This window comes from Trichechus manatus, unplaced genomic scaffold (genome assembly GCF_000243295.1).
Source record: "Trichechus manatus latirostris isolate Lorelei unplaced genomic scaffold, TriManLat1.0 scaffold00100, whole genome shotgun sequence".
Lineage (NCBI taxonomy): Eukaryota > Metazoa > Chordata > Mammalia > Sirenia > Trichechidae > Trichechus > Trichechus manatus.
In genome coordinates, this window is record NW_004444036.1 from 2,597,799 (window position 1) to 2,615,192 (window position 17,394).

Sequence of the window (17,394 nt, forward strand, 5' to 3'; positions counted from 1 at the left end):
TGTAATGACTCCCAGAAAGCTCCATAATAACTACATCCCACTTGTTTTCAAACCCCTGTCGGTCCAATGCTGCCAAGAATTGGGCCTAAAATTACACTCGCCAGGTGTGTTCTGGTTTGTGTCTCTAGCGAGTGCTCTGCTTTCCCGCCAGCTCTTGTTTGCCTTTGTTAAAAGGGTGGGTTTGCCATGCTTTGGACAAGTCTCACGCTTACATTCCATGTAGAAAAGAAACTGGTGCACCACTAGCGCGTGAAACATAGGTTTCTGCCTTTAGTGAAAAAGATTTTGTTCCTGTTTCTCCATTATGACAAGGAGGGAGACTTTTGTTTCTTTCCCCTCACCCCAAGATGTAGTCATAATCACTATTATTGGTAAAGTACAATATGGTTTACTTTCACATACCTTCCTGTGCAACAGCCTTATGAGGTAGCCGTGGTAGGTATTATTATCTCCATTTTTCAGCTGAAGAAGTTGAGGCCGACGAGTTTGAATGCCTTGTCTGAGACTGTTCAGCTGGTGAGTGGCAGGGCTTGGCTCACACTCAGTCTTCTGATAATTAAGTGATTATGGGTGGCCACAGTCCATAAAGGTGATACCTTGTTCCCATAAGAGTAGCTTCGGTCTGTTGTAATATTTTGTATGCATACCAGTGAGGAAATGGAGACTTTTAAAAAATGCTTATCTTTTGTAATTTTTAAACAGAATCCTCAAAAGTAGAAGCAAAGAGCCCGCTGGAAATGACTGTTAATGACTTTCACTTTTTTCACATCATCGGCACAACTGTGGATGACTTTCACCTTTTAAACCATAGTTTTGCCTGGCACTTCAGTCTGTTCAGTCAGATTTGTGAGGCCCATTACCTATAAGCATCTGAACAGCTATAAGAAAAATACATACAGAAACAAATAAATATCGACATTACATTCAAACTTGTTGAGACCTCTGATGTCACAGTTATTAAAGTGTTGCTCCCCAGTGCTTGGCTTCACTGATGGAGGGTATCTGTGATGGTTAATTTTATGTGTCAACTTGGCTAGGCTATGGTGGTCAAATACTAGTCTAGTTGCTGTTATGAAGTAGTTACATGTGATTAAATCAGTTGGCCTCAAGTAAAAGCCTATTACTTTCCATAACGTGGCCGGACCTCAGTCAACCAGTTGAAGACCTTAAGAGTAAAAAGGGAATTTCCCAGGATGTGTTCTGCTTCCAGGTTATAAATAGACATTTTGCCAGAATACTCTTACCCCACAATCGCGTGAGCCCGTACCTTGAAGTAAATCAGTCAATCAAGCTCTCTCTTGATCTCTCTTTCTCTCTTTATATATGTCACTTGTTCTGTTTCTCTAGAGAACCCTAGGACAGTATCTCAACCTAAGAAACCACAGCCTCAGACACTGAGCTCAGTTAAGAAGCTTAATTTACCTGATTTCCTTTAGAAACTATCATACACGGTCTTTCAGTGAGTACTTGAGTACTTACTAAGAAAAGTTAGCCATTACCCTAGTATGACAGAGCTCACTTTATCTCCCCCTTTTTGCAGCTTGTCATGTTCAAAACATCTTGGAACTACCCTGCTGTGATGGATATTTGTTGCTTTTTGCCCACCTACCTTTTCATAGTCCCTTACATCCTCTCTGTCTTCCTGCCCAGCTCAGGTTCAGTGGTCAGTCATTTTTATCACTCACTTGTTGCCCCTTTGTTGCTTCCTTGTACTTGTTGGCAAAACCACAACCTCTGTCAAAACCAGTTTTCTCCCTACTCCACCCATGAATTTGGCCCAAGAAAAACACATATCCAGGCTGAAATGTCCCTTGAGAGGGGGAATCATGGGGGCTATTTGGCAATGTCTAGAGACACTTTTGGTGGAGGAGGGGTGCTACTGGCATCTAATGGGTTGAGGCCAGGGATGCTTCTACAGTGCACAGAACAGCCCCCACAACAAAGAATTACCTGGCTCCCAATGTCATTAGTGCCAAGGTAGAAACCCTGCTCGAGATGAATTGTCCACATTCCTGTCTAAGTCCAACCTCTCCACTTGTGCACTAGATCCCACCTGCTCTTGCCTACTCAAGGAAATCACTCCAGCAATTCTCCCCCCTAGCTCCCACATCATTACTTTCTACCTCTTTACTGGATCATTCCAATCGGCAAATGAACATGTTATTTCTCTCTTCATTAAAATAATAAAATCTTAATCCCATTTCCCCCTCTAGCTACTCCTATTTCTCTGCTTTCCTTTATAGGAAAACTCTTAGAGATTTGTCTACAGCTGCTTTCACCAGTTCCTCTCCTCCCATTGACTCTTGCTCCCACCGTTCCTCCAAAACTCCTCTGATCGAGATCACCCATGACCTCCACTTCGCTAAATCAAATAGCCCTCACGCCTCAGCTGATCAACAGTGTTTGAAACAGTTGATTCCTCCTTTCTTCTTGAAGCATTTTTCTCACTTGGCTTCTAGGATACCACCCTCCCCTGATTTTTGTTTCCTGCCTCACTGCTTACTCCTCCTCAGTCACCTTTGCTGGATCCTCATCTCTTGGACCGTTAAACATGGGTGTACCGCAGGGCTCAGTCTTTGAACTTCTCTATTCATTCTTACCAATCAGTGAGAATGAGTGACCTCATTCAGTCTAATGGCCTTAAATACTGTTTATAACCTAGATGACTGCCAAATTTCTATCTCTAGTCCAGGCTTTTCTCCTGAACTCCAAACCTATCTACTCAACATCTCCACTTAGATGTCTAATAGACATCTCCAATATGTCATGTCTATATCTAAACTCCTGCTCTCCACCTCCTAAATCTGCCCTTCTCAGTCTTCCTTATTTCAGATAATGGCAACTTCATCTTTCCAGTTATTTAGGCTCCAAATCTTAGAATCGTACTTGAGTCTTCTGGTTTTCTCATACTCCAAATCTGATCTCACTAGCATAGACTATTGGCTCCACCTTTAAGATCTATCTAGAGTCTGATCGCTTTCTACCTTCTCCCCTGTTACCACCCTCATCAAAAACACCATCACTTTTTGCCTGTATTATTGCCAATAGCCTGATATCCTGGCCTCCTGGCTTCTGCCCTTTGTTCCCTACAGGCTATTCTCTACACAGTAGCCAGAGTGATCCTTTAAAAACCTAAGTAAGATCTTGTAACTCCTCTGCTCAAACCCCTTCAATGGCTCCCCATCTTGACTAGGATGAACGCCAAAACCTTACAGTGGCCTACAAGACCCGGCATGATCCATCCCCCTTTGCCATAACTGCTCTGATTATATACATCCTACCACTTTGCCTTTTCTTTTACTCCACTCCAGCCACACTTGCCTCCTTGCTCTTCTTCAAACACACGCAGCCACTTCTGCCTCAGAACCTTTGCATCTGCTGTTCTCTCAGCCTTGGATGCTCTTCCCCAGGTTACCCATGACTTGCTCCCTCACCTTGTTCAGGTATTTGTCCAAATATCTTCTCAGTGAGGCCTTTCCTAACTGATCCATTTAAAATTGCTATTATCCCTTTCCTTTTATCCCAGAAATTCAGTATCACCCTTTCCTGCTTTATTTTTCTCTATAGCATTTATCGCCATCTAAGTTTCTAGATATTTACTTATTTATTTTGTTGACTGTCTGTCCCCCACAGTCCCCAACTAGAATGAAAGTTCCATGAGGGCATGGATTTTGTTTCTTTCATTGCTATATTCCACAGAGCCCAAATCGTGCCCAGAACATAGTAAATGCTCAATAAATAAATACTGAATGAATTGGTTTAGGGTTGGGGATGATCAAGCCAAGTCAATCAGTTCCAGTGAGACCTAATCCTGGGACTTCTTGAGAAGAGACATTTTCTTGTTCACCCTGGACTTGAACTTGAGGTAATACAGAGGCTGGAGGTTCTGCTGCCATCTTACTATTGCACTGTATTAGACAGCACTCTTAGTTGCATGTAACAGAACCGTCTTGCTCCAAATATTCACTCTTGACCAAGTGACTTGCTTTGGCCAATTAAATATGGGCAGAAATGATGTGCATCACTTCCAAGCAAAAGCTTGACGAACCAGCTCGTAGTTTACTATTTCTATTTTTGCCCCTTTGCTATAAGAACAGCAGTGCCCCAGAGAGAGGTCGGCCTGACTCTTGGATGGAAGACCATGTGTTACAGAACTGCAACCAATCTGCGATAGACATGTAACAGGAGTGAAAAATAAACCTTTATTATTGTAAGCCACTAAGATTTTGGGTTTGTTACCAAAGCATAACATCGCCTAAGCTGATTCACTATTCCCACAGTTTACGAAGTCAATGAGTTTATTAATGGATATTAGGTGGCTCACAGAATCTCTGAGAAGACCTTGGGGACTCCAAAGCCAGGAACAATGCCTTTACTCTTTTCACCAGTTGCTGAGGGACTGCCCTGTGTTCTAGTCCAGCACAGTTTTGGGCAGTGAGGGGAGTTTAAAATATATATATATGGCATGACCCCATCTCAAGGAGTTTATAAACATTAGCCCAAAGGACTAATTTATTCCAAGATGTCAGTGGATGACAATGGCATGATGTGAGTCTCCTAATTTAGGATGTTACTGAATTTTAATTAGGACCCTATCTTCTCTCTCTTAAAGGAGAAACTCAAAAGAGGAGAAGGCAGGTGGGACAGGTGATCTGCAAAAGCCTGTCTGATAGTAAAGAAGGCTTCCTGTGGTGTTCCTCTTAAGACCAGCTATCTATAACCTCCAAAATCACTTACAATCGTGTTCAATGAGATTCAATTTTATAGACATAGCCACTCTAGAGAGACATTTTCTTGCTTACCTTGGACTTGAACTTGAGCTAATACAATCTAGAGAGATAGCCAATCTAGAGAATTGATTATTGATTACTGTTTTTTCTTTTGAAAGGGTGACTTGGATAGAAATTTATATTATTATTGATTATGTTGTTGTTAGCTACCATTGAGTCAGTTCCCCGACTCATGTCTACCCAGATGTTACAGAGTAGAACCGCTCCATAGGGTTTTCTTGGCTTGGATCAGCTCAAAATACTTTGTCTCCCCCTCTTTTATTCATGTGTCTTGAGATACCCCTACTTTCAAGCCACTCCCCTAGGGCTTCGTAAGTGAGCCCAGGACAGTTTGGCTACTCTCATTCCTAAAGAACCCCACTTAAAAGGAAATGTCTGATAGCAGCATCCAGCCAATGCTAATTGGCAACGGAAATGAAATTGGCTACTCTCTACTTTCACAACACTTCATGTCTTATTTAGATTTCCAAGTGGATTCAATTGTGCATGCAATAAGACTTGCCTGTAAGCAGCTCCCCATAGTCTGTTGGGAAGATTTCAAGAGTGATGCAGTTGCAGGACTAAATCACTGAACTGAAGGGCTTAGGGCCATAGTCTCGGGGGACATCTAGGTCAATTGGCATAACACAGTCCATTAACACAATGTTCTACATCCTTCCTTGGTGAGTAGCGACTAGGGTGTTAAAAGCTTGCGAATGGCCATCTAAGAGACAACTACTGGCCTCTTCCTGTCTGGAGTGGAGAAAATTAAAGACTCAAGGAAATAATTAGTCCAAAGGATTAATGGACCACATGAACAACAGCCTCCACCAGCCTGAGACCAGAAGAGCTAGATGGTGCCCAGCTACCACTACTGACTGCTCTGACCAGGATCACAATAGAAGGTCCTGGACAGAGCGGGAGAATAATATTGAACAAACTTCAAAAAAAAAAAAAAAAAAAAGACCAGACTTACTTGTCTGATAGAGACTGGTGGGACCCCCGAGACTATGGCCCTTAGATACCCTCAAAATTGGAACTGAAACCACTCCTGGAGATCACCTTACAGCCAAACAGTAGACAAGCCTATAAAGTGAACAATAACACCTGTGAGGAAGGTGTACCTCAGAACAATCAACTGTAGGAGACCAAAAGGGCAGCATTTGCCCAAAAGCAAAGTTCAGAAGACAGGAAGGGGCAAGAAAGCTGGACGGATGGAAACGGGGAACCCGAGGAGGAAGCGGGGAGAGTGTTGACGTATTGAGGGGATTGCAACCGATGTCATGAAACAAGCTGTGTATAAATTGCAGAATGGGAAACTAATTTGCTCTGTAAGCTTTCATCTAAACCACAATAAAATGTTTTAAAAAAATCATGTGTTTTTGTTAGTGATTTTAAGTATTTGTGATCCTTTCGATACAATTAGGGTACAGTCCGAAGGCTACGTTCGATAACAAAACCGAAACAAATTGGTAGGTTTTTGAACTCAGTTAGAGGCTGTCTGCCAAATGATCAGGCTGCCATGACAACTGTCTGTGTAATATTATTTCAATAATAGTCAAAGATTTCCACTGTCTGCCTCTGAGTCCAACGTTCATTCTAAAACCCAGATGCACATTTATTCTCAAAGGAGTTCTGGACATGTTTACAAAAAACAAACAAAACGTTTTCAACTAGTTGTTTACTTTCTTTTGAAAGAGAAATTTGAATGAATTCATACAATTGCAAATTGATTATCGATTGCTGTTTTTTTCTTTTGGAAGGGTGACTTGGATACAGATTTATATTATAATTGATTATATTGTTCTTAGCTACCATTGAGCCGTTCCCTGACTCATGGCTACCCCAGATGTTGCAGAGTAGAACTGCTCCATAGGGTTTTCTTGGCTGTAATCTTTGCAGAAGCAGTCTACCAGGCCTTTTGTTCTGGAGCTGCTGGGTGGGTTCAAACTGCCAACCTTTAGGTTAACAGCTGATTGCACTACCTAGGTGTCATGGTTTGAATTATGTCCCCCCAAAAATGTGTATCAATTTGGCTGGGCCACGATTCCCAGAATTGTGTGGTTGGCGTCCATTTTATAATTGTAATTTTATGTTAAAGAGGATTAGGGTGGGATTGTAACACCACCTTTACCCAGGTCACTTCCCTGATCCAATGTAAAGGGAGTTTCCCTGGGGTGTGGCCTGCACTACCTTTTAAAAGGAAAGGGAAGCAAGCAGAGAGTTGGGGACCTCATACCATCAAGAAAGCAGTGCTGGGAGCAGAGCTCGTCCTTTGGACCGGGTCCCTGCGCAGAGAAGCTCCTAGTCCAGGGAACACTGATAAGAAGTAGGCCGACAGAGAGAGAAAGCCTTCCCCTGGAGCTGATGCCCTGAATTTGGACCTTTAGCCTACTTTACTGTGAAGAAATAAACCTCTCTTTGTTAAAACCATCCACTTGTGGTATTTCTGTTGAAGCAGCACTAGATGACTGAGACAGTAGGCTCCTAGATTTTATGAAATAGATGCACTAGACCAAAGTTCGGAAAATTTCCCTCTAGGTATGTAGTCCGTAAGTTAAAATTATTCTTCTCTTCATCTAACAGTATCAGAAGGAATCTTGTGATGGCAAGTGAAGCAAGATCCAGCTCCAACTGATTTAGCAAAACCAGTTTCCAGGGACTCTGGTTTGAAAACTCCAGAGGTAAGATTTGATCCAGAGACTATAAGGTAATCAGGGCTCCAGCTCAATTTCCCTCCCCTTCTCAATGCATCAGGTTCACCTCTGGACTGGCTCTTCTCATGGGGACACAGCTTTGCTCAGAGCACCATGCTTGGGGGAGAAGAGCGAGTCTATGCCCCAGCGTTCTCTCCACAAGTCCTGAGGTGCACTCATATTGGCTGTCTTTAGCTCCGTGCTCACCCTTGAACATTCTCTTTTGCCAGGAGAAGAGGATGTGCTAACTGCCTTCGGCCCAAATTATGGGCCCATCCCTGCACAATCACAGTTGCTTGGGGAGTGCGCTACGCTACCTGGAGTAAGCTATTCAGGGCCTACCCTTAGAGTGGAGCGTGATGTCAATCCCATGCAAACCACGTGGCTTAAAATAGGGAGAAGGTTGATTTTAGAAAAGAAAATTGGGGTACTATTACAAGGAGGTTAGGGAACTATTTGCTGGTCACTTTGTTAGGGAACAGAACTGGGCAAATAATAATAGCTAACATTTTTTGAATACTAACTGAGCCAAGGAGCCCTGGTGGAGTAGCAGTTAAGTGCTTGGCTGTTAACTGAAAGGTCGGCAGTTTGAACCCACCAGCTGCTCTGTGGGAGAAAGATGTGGCAGTCTGCTGCTTCTGTAAAATTACAGTTTGGGAAACCCTATGGGGCAGTTCTACTCTGTCCTATAGGGTCGCTAAGAGTCGGAATAGACTCAACAACAATGAGTTTAACTATGAGCCAGGCACTGTTCAAACTGCTTTACAACTCTATTGCTTAGAGACTATGTCTGGCTGCATATAATAAGATAAATGAAATAGCAGGGGCTTCACACAGAGGGGAAGGTTTTTTCCTCACATGATGTGAAGCCAGGAAGTGGCAGCTTCACAGTGTCATCCATGTCTCAGGCTCTTCCTTTGATGCTTCTGCTGTCACTGTTCTCAGTGTGAGGCTCTCTTCCTAAAGCTCACAAGATGGCTACTCCTTCTCCAGGCATTGTGTCCCGGTTCCAGGCAGAGATAGGGAAGGGCAAAGAGGAAAAGGCTCACGTCCACTGAGTCTATTCCTTTCTTATCAGGAAAACAATAGCTTTCCTGGAAGCTTCATCCAGTAGATTTCTGCTCACGTCTCATTGGCCAGAACTATGTCACATGAACACCCCTAGCTGCAAGGGAGCGTAGGAAATCAAGTTTTGTTGGCTGAGCACACCACACCCGTTGCCTTCAAGTAGATTTCCTACTCATAGCAACCTTATAGGACAGAGTAGAGATTCCAACTCATAGCGACCCTTTAGGATAGAATAGAACTGCCCCGTAGGATTTCCAAGGCTGTAAATCTTTACAGAAGCAGACTGCCACATCTTTCTCCCACTGAGCAGCTGGTGGGTTCAAACCACTGACCTTTTGGTTAGCAGCTGAGCACGTAACCACTGTGCCACCAGGGCTCCTTAGCGCATTGCCACCTAGAACAAAATTGGGATTTTATTCGTAAGGAAGAAGGGGAGAATGGATATTGGTTAGGCACTTATCACTGGCTGCCAGGATATACTAATTCATTTATTCCTCACTTCAACCCAGTGAGGTTGGCACTATTACTATCCCGGTTTTATAAATGAGGGAAGGGCACAGAGCGGTTCCAGAGAGGTTCCGTGATTTGCCCAGGTCACACACAACTGTTAACCCGTGGAGCTGGAATATGAACCCAAGCAATCTGACTCTAGAGCCCAATTCTATTCCGTTGCTCCCAGACACAGCCTGACCCACAGGCGAGACCACGTCTCTTCTCCAAGATGCAGGTTCACTCGGGACATGGGAGCTACTATTTGCTTAACACTTCATAGTTTACGAAGAATTTTCCACTTTTGTTATTCCATTTAAATATTATTACCCTCATTTTTAAAATGAGCAAACTGAGGCTCAGAAGTTATGTAAGATGCCTGTGGTCCCCAGGTTGTAAGTGGCAGAGCTGATGTTTCATTGAAATAACAAGAATTTTCACATAGCCACACCAGCAGGAACGTGGTGTGTCTGCAGGAGCATGTTCAGTAGAAAGTAACAGAGACCTTAAAAAGGGGCTGTTTTTGACCGAAATCTTAAAACGTAAAAAATAAATAAATAAATAAAATACATCTCATACAATTGAGAATTTAATAAGGTATGCAAAATATTAATAATAATAATAGCTAAAATGTATAAAACTCTTCTATGCACCAGAACTTATGCTAAGCATTTTGCCTTATTATCGCTTTGAATCTTCACAAGCTCCTCATAAGACAGATGCTATTTGAGTCACTGTTTCCAAACAGGAAAACTGACACAATAAGAGGTTAAGAAATTTGTCTAAGGTCACATCACTAATGGAATAGTTGACTCTAGAGCCTCCTCTTAACTACTATGCATTTGCAGTAACTAGCTCAAAATACTGCAGTTCTTAAAGAATGTGTAGAATGAATGGCTTACAATTCCAGTTAGTACCCTCATCTACTCCTAAGAGTAGTTGTGCAACACTTTGAGGGTAGACATCCTAAGAACTTCTTTAACCTACCTAATATATGTCTCAGAGATTAAAACAATGACTCTGCTAATAAAGAAAACAAGAGGGGGCTGTTTTTATCTCACATTTTAAAATAATCTACAGCTTCATTTAAAAAATAAAAGTATTAATTACAAGTAGCTCTCGCCTACCTATTAAAGTAAAAGATTCCTTGAACATATAGGAATTTCTTTTCCTTAGTTACTTCAGGTTAATTTATGTTACTTTTCTTTAAAACTGCTTTGTGAATTGGCCTTTCCACTAAGTAAGAATGACATTCCCTTCATGGGGGTGAATTAGTGAAGTTTCTCTACATTACTGATACCTCAGTTTGCTCATCATTGTTATTTCTCTCATTGTTTATAAATATTTAAACTCTTTAGCTTATGGCATTACTTTATTTACATATTCCAACATTCTTTTGTTTTGGCGAAACTACTGAATAGACCAGAGAAATCACAAGGACATTGTATGATATAGTTTGACTTTAAAATTCTTGGAAGAACAGACTGAAAAAGAAATGGCGATTTAAAAAACTAGAAATCATAGTGTGTTGTACGGCAGTGCCACTCCAAGTATGCATCAGCATCTCCTGGGAGCTTATTGGAAATACAAATTCATGGGCCCCATCCCAGATCTATTGAATCAAAATCTCCATGGGTGGGGCACAGGAATTTTGCCTTAACAAGATCCCCAGGTGATCTGTAAGCACGTTAAAGCTGGAGAAGCACTGTTTTAGACGGTAATGCATTTATGTAAGAGACTCACAGATTCTGCACTCTTTTGAATATTGGGGAAAATACTAACTCCAGCTTTAGTAAGTTAAGAAAAACAGTCGCTATTGAGTCGATTCTGACTCATGGCGACCCCATGTCTGTCAGAGTAGAATAGTACTCTGTAGGGTTTTCAGTGGATGTAGATTGCCAGGCCTTTCTTCTGAGGCACCTCTGGGTAGACTCGAACCTCCAACCTTTCGGTTAGCAGCCAAGAACATTAACTGTTTGCACCACCCAGGGACTCCACTAGTTAATTGTGTGTGTTGTGTGCCGTTGAGTCGAACTCTGACTCCTAGCGACCCTATAGGACAGAATAGAACTGCCCCATAGGGTTTCCAAGGCTGTAATTTTTATGGAAGCAGACTGCCACATCTTTCTTCCACAGAGCGACTGGTGGGTTCAAACTGCTGACCTTTTGGTTGGCAGCCGAGTGCTTTAACCACCATGGCTCCTTGCCTAGTTAATTAAGACCTATATTAAACCCCAGATTCTCCTTTGAAAGGCCACAAATCATAGACTACTGTTCTCAGCTCTGGGTCACTAAGCCTTAACTCAAGTGTGATGGCACAGGGCCAGGTGATGTTTTGTTCTGTGATATATAAGGTCGCCATGAGTCAGAGCCAACCAACAACAACAGCAACGTTTGACTCCATCCCCCTATCAACAAGTCACCTAATTGTCAGTTCAAAGATTTCTGCCTCAGAGAAGCCTTTGCTGACATCCTACCGACTGTCAAATGCGTACTTCTCCTTTGCAATTTCACATTTATTTGTATGCTTATTTGATTAATGTTTACTCTTCCCAATGGGTTTTGAAAAGAAAGCCATGGATCTCTCCCAGGCCTTGTTTTAACTAATAGTTTCTATGTTCCTCCAAGAAAACAAACTATTCTTTCTTTTCCATGTTCATGAGCATGGACATGGTTGACAGGGAGGCAATGGTAGCAGAAAGAAAGCTTGAAGAACCTAGAATTTGCCTTTGCAATAAGCAAGAAGTGATTCTCTCATCCAGGTTGTATAAGTTTATATTCTAGTTGGCAGGTATAATATCTGCATCCAACACTGTGGTGTTGCCAAGGCAACCTATTGATGAATCATCCTAGAATCTTTACCCCTGAAAGATTCCAGAGAGGGCTGAGGAGTCCTCTCCAAGTAAGACCTCTACACCTGACTATGGATTGATTGTGTCCTGAGCCTGAAGATCAAGCTGAAAGATTCAACAACCAGCAAAGTGAACATCGAGGCATCTATTTTCCTTGAAACCGTGTGAAGGGTAAGGACACTTCATGGCCCAAATTAACTGACTGAAATCTAGGTAGGCATGGAATCATATGATCGAAAGTTAACCTTCTTCCTCTGTTTGTTTAGTTATTTGGCCCAACTCTTGTGGACTTTAGGTTTTATGTATGGAGTTTATAATACTTTAACGTAGATTATATTGGAGCTATCTTTATAGGGTAGAATTGGGTCATCTTGATGTAATGAATAGGGTAATGGCCACAGATTCACAAGCCTGTGACGTTGTGGAGGCCACCTAACCTCTCTGGCCTGGTTTCCTCACCAAAAAATGAAGATTTCTGAGGGCCTTTCTGAACAAGCCCAAGGGACCAGAGTATCTTATCATATCACAGTCTCACCTGTTACAGAGCTCTGGACCAAGAACCTGGTGATGGTCTTGCAAAAGGACTCCACTGTATGTGCCTAGATTAATTTTGTCCAATTCCCAGTGTTTTGACATGGTGAGCGAGTTGTGTAAACCTATATACATATATATCTTTTTGTTTTTATCTTGGAATGTCATATTATAGCTCCTTCAGAAAGAAAGTAAGAAGAACTAAGAAATTACCATTGGTCTGCTAGCTGTCAAATTGAGATACGTGAAAAACGCAAGCACATACAAGCTAAAGGAACATTGTGGCAACATTTAAAAATATCACAGCTCCCTAAGTAAGAAGTAATCCTGATAAGCCTGTTTGAAATTCGTGCACTACGTCTGTAACCCTGAAAGCCTGAATTGTACATTACCAAGGTAAATTGCCTCTATGTAGTAGTTAGAGATAACGGTATATGTGGATTGTATGGTAATACTTGGTTTCTAGATACCTCTCTCTCCTGGGCCTCTTACTTTCCAGATTGCTCCTTTTTTAGTCTCCTTTGTTTGCTCCTTTCTCCTCCTCAACTCCCTTTAAGTGTCTCTATTCCCCAGGGTTCTGCTTTTGTTCCTACTACCTTCTTAGTCTACAAGCTCTCCCTGGCTATTTTAATTTCTCCAGTCACTCTGGCTGCGGTGGGTAACTTGATGCTCTTCTTAATCTGAATCTCCAGACCTAACTTATTGCCTGGATTCTAAACCCAGGCTGCCTATGGGATTTTTCAACAGTGAGGTCTGACAGACACTCAAATTTAGCACAGCCCTGATTAAACTCGTTATTTTTCTCCACTATACACATTTGTCCCCCTTTGTGTTCTACACTCGTACCCTTTAATACCCTATTTCAATTAATAGCATCACCTAGTAGACTGAAAAACTGTAAGAGGGCAGGGATCATGTTTGTCTGGTTGATCATTGTATCCCCAGCACCTAGCATAGTGACTGGCACATGATAGATACCCAGTAAGTGTTGTTGGATAAATGAATGATTCGTCTATTATTCCAAAAAGGAGCCCTGGTGGCACAATGGTTAAGCGCTCAGCTGCTAACCTAAAGGTCCATGGTTTGAACCCACCAGTGGCTCTGCGGGAGAAATACCTGGAGATCTGCTCCTGTAAAGATTGCTGTTGTTAGGTGCCATCGAGTTGGTTCCAACTCATAGTGACCCTATGTACAACAGAACAAAACACTGCCCAGTTCTGTGTCATCCTCACAATCATTATGCTTGAGCCCATTGTTGCAGCCACTGTGTCAATCCATCTCATTGAGGGTCTTTCTCTTTTTCGGCTCACCATCTACTTTACCAAGTATGATGTCCTTCTCCAGGGACTGGTTCCTCCTGATAACATGTCCAAAGTATGTGAGATGTTGTCTAGCCATTCTTTCTTCTAAGGAGCATTCTGGCTGTGCTTCTTCCAAGACAGATTTGTTCGTTCTTCTGGCAGTCCATGGTGTATTCAATATTCTTCACCAACACCACAGTTCAAAGGCATCATTTTTCCTTTGGTCTTCCTTATTCATTGTCCAGCTTTCATATGCATATGAAGCAATTGAAAATACCATGGCTTGGGTCAGGTGCACCTTAATCCTTACTGTAAAGATTTCAGCCTAGGAAACACTATGGGGCAGTTCTACTCTGTCACATGGGGTTGCTATGATTCAAAATCAACTTGATGGCACACAACAATTATTCCAACCTAGAAACCTCGGAATCATTCTTGATGCCTCTCTCTCCCTTGTTCCCCATACCCAGTCTGCCTCCAAGAGGTTCTGTGGGGTTTATTATATAAAAGACTCCCACTGGGCCCCTCGTTGATCTGAAGTGCCATGGCCTTAATTCAGCCCTGATCATCTATCTCCTGATTAATGCAGCAGCCTCCTCACTGGTCTTCCTACTGCTGGCTGTTTCCCAGTTCATCACCATATGACCCCCAGAGTGATCTTCCTAAAGCCTGAATCTAATCAGATTATCCTCAGGCTCCCTTTACTCAGAGTTTGCCATCTGCCAGCCTCAAACTGCATCCAGCCTACAGATGCATCCATGGAGACTATACAGTGTTTGGAAAAAATGTGAATTCCTGTGTTTTATTGATTCTAAGTTGCATACATTTTTTTTCTTCACATTTTAGCACTGAAATTGGGACATGTCTTAAAATTGATAGAGTGTCATAGTTTGATTTTTAACGTTTTTCTTTCTTACTGGTACACAAAATGATGCATCTTGTAAATCAGTGGCATCTTAAATTTGCTAAAATATACTCGTTGCTGACATTTAAAAATAGGGAGATTTTTATATAAAGATATGTTCAGCTTCTCTTGAAAAATTACATCTGGCAACACAGCCAGGATTTTGATAGCAGCCCTAAGATGGAGCTACCGGTAAGCATCAGCTGCCTCATTTAGGCAGAAGCTCATAGTTTCCACCCAGGCTGCTTCATTCATTTACAGGATCTGCCCCAGCCCATATAAGCATTTGAAATCACAGTCCCCTAGCTAACAGGCTTAAGTCCAAATTCTTTGTCATAATTTATAAGAATGATCACAGTTTGCACCAACCTATCTCCCCAGGTTCTTATCCCCATCCTCCGTTCCATATACCCTCTCTCCTCCAGTCGCATGAAACATCACTCAAATATAACATGTCCTCTCAGACTTTCCCCATGTTCTCTGGAATGCCTTTCCCCACCTTTTATGCTCCAGGAAACATTTCCTGATGTTCACAGGCAGAGCTAATTTCCTTCTGGGCTCCAGGAGTGTGAGGGCATTGCTCCATACCTATACCTACGGTATTGAGATTATTTGTGTACATGCCTGTGTCCCTCATTACACTTTGAACTTGGTAGGGGAATGAATCATAATGTATTCATCTGTGTATGCCCGTCTCATAGCCGGTCCGTGTTCAGTAAGTATCTGCTGAGTAAAGAAAGCATGCATGGGTTGTATTTTCTGACTGGGATCTCTATTTTGGGGTTTTTGCCCATGAATAGACAGCAAAAAAGCTAAAAAGAAGTCAGAGGGAAGGACAAGTTTTTTCCTTAGTGTTTTTGGTTTTTGGCCGAAGATTTTGCCCTGGCTGTGATTTAGGAAAGTTCATGGCAGTCATAGCCAGCCTGTAGGGCCTTTAGCATCTACAGGCCCAGTGATACCAAACCAGAGTCAGCTCTGTGAAGCTTGCTTTTTTTTTTTTTCCTTAACTTTTAAATCAGCATATAGTAGAATTGATTTTTGTTGTTGTGTACAGTTCTGTGAATTTTAACACACAGATAGATTCATGTGACTATCACCACAATCGGGATATAGAACATCACCCCCCAAACAGAGGGGTACTTTTTTCTACCTTGTCATAGTATAATTGCAGCATTATAACCAGAAATGCAATTCATTCTGATTTTTATTTCACCTCCTTGCTAAGTATTGTAAAATATGTATATTAATGAGAACACCCTCCTCTCACCCCCACCTCTTTTTTTCTGGCTAACTCCTGCTCAAGCTTCAGGTCTCAGTTTAGGCATCCCTTTGTCTAGGAAGCCTTCTTTGGTCCCCTTTCTGCAATAAGGACTCTTTCTCTGTGCTCCCATAGTATTCTCTAGTATTAGCTTTCATTTATCCATGTAATAAATATTTATCGAGTGCCTCCTACATGCCTGGCACTGAAGTAGGTATCTGAAGTTTATATTCCAATACTGGAGACAAAAAATAAACACATTATTGAATGAGTAAATACATAGTATAAAATCAAGTAGGGAAAAGAGCTACAAAGAAAACTTTCCAGTTGCCAGTCAAGTTGATTCTGGCTCATGGTGGCCCCATGTGTGTCAGGGTAGAACTTTGTTCCATAGGGTTTTCAGTGGCTCATTTTTCAGAAGTAGATCACCAGGGCTTTCTTCCAAGGTGACTCTAGGTGGACTTGAACCGCCAGCCTTTCAGTTAGCAGCTGAGTGCCTTAACCCTTTGCATCACCCAGGGACTCCACAAAGAAAACTAAAGCAGGACAAAAGGACATAGAGTGATAGGAATGCTGTTATAGATGGGGGCAGTCAAGGAGGACTTCTCTGAGGAGATGACATTTTGAGCAGAGACCTAAGTGAAGTGATGGGGAGTGGCCATGTGTTTAGCTGGAGGAAGAGCACTCTAGGCAGAAGAGACTGGGAGTGCAAAGGCCCTGAGGTTGGCACGTACTTGGCATGTTTTGTTTACTTGTGTGTGTTTGCCCTACCTAACAACGTCTATCTTGTTTACCATTTGTGTCCCTGTCCCTCAGCACAGTGCCTGCCACATAGGAAGTGCTCAATAAATATTATTTGAATTGAATGGAAGAGGATAAGCATCTGAATTAAGGTTGATTTGGTATTGCCATGGCCTTTTCTGGGGGAAATTGAGCTCCTATTTGGCTGTTTTCATGTGATGATGTGCCAATTGAGAGAAAAACTGACCCACTTTGAGCATTATGGGTATAAAAATCTGTTCATGAGTAGGTTTAGAACTACTAACATTACTTTGCCCATTATTTTTTCTTTTTTTTCAGGTTGGAGGAACAAATCCCTGCTTTACTGGAAGAAAACCAGAGCGCATCTGAGAAGAGGCAGGTACCTTAAATTTGCAAATACACAAGGTGCTGACTGAGGTAGTATACCTATTGCCGTCGAGTTGATTCCGACTCATAGCGACCCTATAGGACAGGGTAGAGCTACCCTGTAGATTTCCAAGGAACAGCTGGTAGATTCAAGCTCTTGACCTTTTGGTTAGCAACTGAGCTCTTAACCACTGCGCCACCAGGGTAGTATAGTGTAATGATAATAAGCAAGTGTTCTAGAGTCAAAGTGCCTGACTTCAAATCCCAGCTCTGCCATACATTTGCTATTTGACTTTGAGCTCTAGTTTCTCTGTGCTGTAGTTTCCTAATGTGTAAATGGGGATCATAATAGTAGATAAGAAGCCCTGGTGGGCTTAGTGGTTAAGAACTTGGTTGCT

At 42.1% G+C, this 17,394-nt stretch overlaps 1 long non-coding RNA gene across 1 annotated transcript; it reads left to right on the forward strand.

The window, feature by feature from the left end:
- The first annotated feature begins 7,435 nt into the window (after positions 1-7,435).
- On the forward strand, positions 7,436-17,006 carry LOC111821714 (uncharacterized). The gene is made up of 4 exons (XR_002825059.1): positions 7,436-7,453; positions 11,807-12,045; positions 12,581-12,801; positions 16,949-17,006. It is a non-coding gene; the product is annotated as an uncharacterized LOC111821714 (long non-coding RNA).
- The last annotated feature ends 388 nt before the right edge of the window (positions 17,007-17,394 follow it).